The sequence below is a fragment of the Schistocerca piceifrons genome, unplaced genomic scaffold, assembly GCF_021461385.2.
Source record: "Schistocerca piceifrons isolate TAMUIC-IGC-003096 unplaced genomic scaffold, iqSchPice1.1 HiC_scaffold_181, whole genome shotgun sequence".
Taxonomy (NCBI): domain Eukaryota; kingdom Metazoa; phylum Arthropoda; class Insecta; order Orthoptera; family Acrididae; genus Schistocerca; species Schistocerca piceifrons.
The window spans coordinates 31834-34938 of NW_025727690.1; the positions used below are offsets into that span (position 1 = coordinate 31834).

The following is a 3105-nucleotide window of genomic DNA, read 5'->3' on the forward strand; positions in this document are numbered from 1 at the left end:
TCGCTGGTGGTTTGTATCGCAGCTGTGCGGATGTGTTGGCGCGTGCGCTGTGCTGGGAGAGTTCGCTTCGGCACCCAAGTGGGGCTTTTGTCCTTCTGTGGCGCTGGCGTTGGAGCTGCCGGTCACCGTAGGTGGCGCGTGTTGTCTCCCGCCGGCAATGCCACGACAGCACGCTCCCGGCCTCTGTCGGCAGCGGCAAGCTCAGTTGGGAGCACGGGTGGTCGCACCGAAAGCGTCTACTCGCCTAACTCCGGGCGATTGCGCCTCTCTCGAACCCGACCAAGTACTTGGGACGGCGCTGCGCGCCGCCGGGACCTGAGAGGGTTTCGAGGTGTATTGTGCAGGGGAGCTCAGCCTCCTCCTGTTTGCAGAATGATTGAGCGGACGCTTGCGTGTTCGCGCGGGGCCCCCGGGACACACTCCCGGGCGGCCGGCTGCTCAGCTCTAGTTGACGCAGCTCCCTGGTTGATCCTGCCAGTAGTCATATGCTTGTCTCAAAGATTAAGCCATGCATGTCTCAGTACAAGCCGCATTAAGGTGAAACCGCGAATGGCTCATTAAATCAGTTATGGTTCCTTAGATCGTACCCACGTTACTTGGATAACTGTGGTAATTCTAGAGCTAATACATGCAAACAGAGTCCCGACCAGAGATGGAAGGGACGCTTTTATTAGATCAAAACCAATCGGTCGGCTCGTCCGGTCCGTTTGCCTTGGTGACTCTGAATAACTTTGGGCTGATCGCACGGTCCTCGTACCGGCGACGCATCTTTCAAATGTCTGCCTTATCAACTGTCGATGGTAGGTTCTGCGCCTACCATGGTTGTAACGGGTAACGGGGAATCAGGGTTCGATTCCGGAGAGGGAGCCTGAGAAACGGCTACCACATCCAAGGAAGGCAGCAGGCGCGCAAATTACCCACTCCCGGCACGGGGAGGTAGTGACGAAAAATAACGATACGGGACTCATCCGAGGCCCCGTAATCGGAATGAGTACACTTTAAATCCTTTAACGAGTATCTATTGGAGGGCAAGTCTGGTGCCAGCAGCCGCGGTAATTCCAGCTCCAATAGCGTATATTAAAGTTGTTGCGGTTAAAAAGCTCGTAGTTGGATTTGTGTCCCACGCTGTTGGTTCACCGCCCGTCGGTGTTTAACTGGCATGTATCGTGGGACGTCCTGCCGGTGGGGCGAGCCGAAGGCGTGCGACCGCCTCGTGCGTGCTCGTGCGTCCCGAGGCGGACCCCGTTGAAATCCTACCAGGGTGCTCTTTATTGAGTGTCTCGGTGGGCCGGCACGTTTACTTTGAACAAATTAGAGTGCTTAAAGCAGGCAAGCCCGCCTGAATACTGTGTGCATGGAATAATGGAATAGGACCTCGGTTCTATTTTGTTGGTTTTCGGAACCCGAGGTAATGATTAATAGGGACAGGCGGGGGCATTCGTATTGCGACGTTAGAGGTGAAATTCTTGGATCGTCGCAAGACGAACAGAAGCGAAAGCATTTGCCAAGTATGTTTTCATTAATCAAGAACGAAAGTTAGAGGTTCGAAGGCGATCAGATACCGCCCTAGTTCTAACCATAAACGATGCCAGCCAGCGATCCGCCGCAGTTCCTCCGATGACTCGGCGGGCAGCCTCCGGGAAACCAAAGCTTTTGGGTTCCGGGGGAAGTATGGTTGCAAAGCTGAAACTTAAAGGAATTGACGGAAGGGCACCACCAGGAGTGGAGCCTGCGGCTTAATTTGACTCAACACGGGAAACCTCACCAGGCCGGACACCGGAAGGATTGACAGATTGATAGCTCTTTCTTGATTCGGTGGGTGGTGGTGCATGGCCGTTCTTAGTTGGTGGAGCGATTTGTCTGGTTAATTCCGATAACGAACGAGACTCTAGCCTGCTAACTAGTCGCGTGACATCCTTCGTGCTGTCAGCGATTACTTTTCTTCTTAGAGGGACAGGCGGCTTCTAGCCGCACGAGATTGAGCAATAACAGGTCTGTGATGCCCTTAGATGTTCTGGGCCGCACGCGCGCTACACTGAAGGAATCAGCGTGTCTTCCTAGGCCGAAAGGTCGGGGTAACCCGCTGAACCTCCTTCGTGCTAGGGATTGGGGCTTGCAATTGTTCCCCATGAACGAGGAATTCCCAGTAAGCGCGAGTCATAAGCTCGCGTTGATTACGTCCCTGCCCTTTGTACACACCGCCCGTCGCTACTACCGATTGAATGATTTAGTGAGGTCTTCGGACTGGTACGCGGCATTGACTCTGTCGTTGCCGATGCTACCGGAAAGATGACCAAACTTGATCATTTAGAGGAAGTAAAAGTCGTAACAAGGTTTCCGTAGGTGAACCTGCGGAAGGATCATTACCGACTAGACTGCATGTCTTTCGATGTGCGTGTCGTGTCGCGCAACACGCTACCTGTACGGCTCGCCGTAGCCGTGCGCCGCGTGCGGAACCACGCGTGCCTCTCAAAACTAGCGGCAATGTTGTGTGGTACGAGCGCTGAAGCGCTGGAGCGGCTGGCCTGCGGCACCTGGCGCCTGGCGCCGGTTTTGAATGACTTTCGCCCGAGTGCCTGTCCGCTCCGGTGTGGAGCCGTACGACGCCCGTCGGCCGTGAGGCCGTTGGACACAGAACGCTGGAACAGGGGCCGCCACACGCCTCACTCCCGCCTATGCGACCGTCTCGAAAGAGACGGCGGAAACTGAGAAAAGATCACCCAGGACGGTGGATCACTCGGCTCGTGGGTCGATGAAGAACGCAGCAAATTGCGCGTCGACATGTGAACTGCAGGACACATGAACATCGACGTTTCGAACGCACATTGCGGTCCATGGATTCCGTTCCCGGGCCACGTCTGGCTGAGGGTCGGCTACGTATACTGAAGCGCGCGGCGTTTTGCCCCGCTTCGCAGACCTGGGAGTGTCGCGGCCGCCTGTGGGGCCGGCCGCGTCTCCTCAAACGTGCGATGCGCGCCCGTCGCCTGGCGGTTCGCATACCGGTACTTTCTCGGTAGCGTGCACAGCCGGCTGGCGGTGTGGCGTGCGACACCTCGTACAACGACCTCAGAGCAGGCGAGACTACCCGCTGAATTTAAGCATATT

The 3105-nt window shown here is 56.2% G+C and overlaps 2 non-coding genes across 2 annotated transcripts; both read left to right on the forward strand.

Annotated features, from left to right (window-relative positions):
- Positions 1-458: 458 nt before the first annotated feature.
- On the forward strand, positions 459-2366 carry LOC124740723. Its single transcript, XR_007009883.1, has one exon. It is a non-coding gene; the product is annotated as a small subunit ribosomal RNA (ribosomal RNA).
- Positions 2367-2717: 351 nt separating this feature from the next.
- On the forward strand, positions 2718-2872 carry LOC124740729. Its single transcript, XR_007009885.1, has one exon. It is a non-coding gene; the product is annotated as a 5.8S ribosomal RNA (ribosomal RNA).
- Positions 2873-3105: the final 233 nt, after the last annotated feature.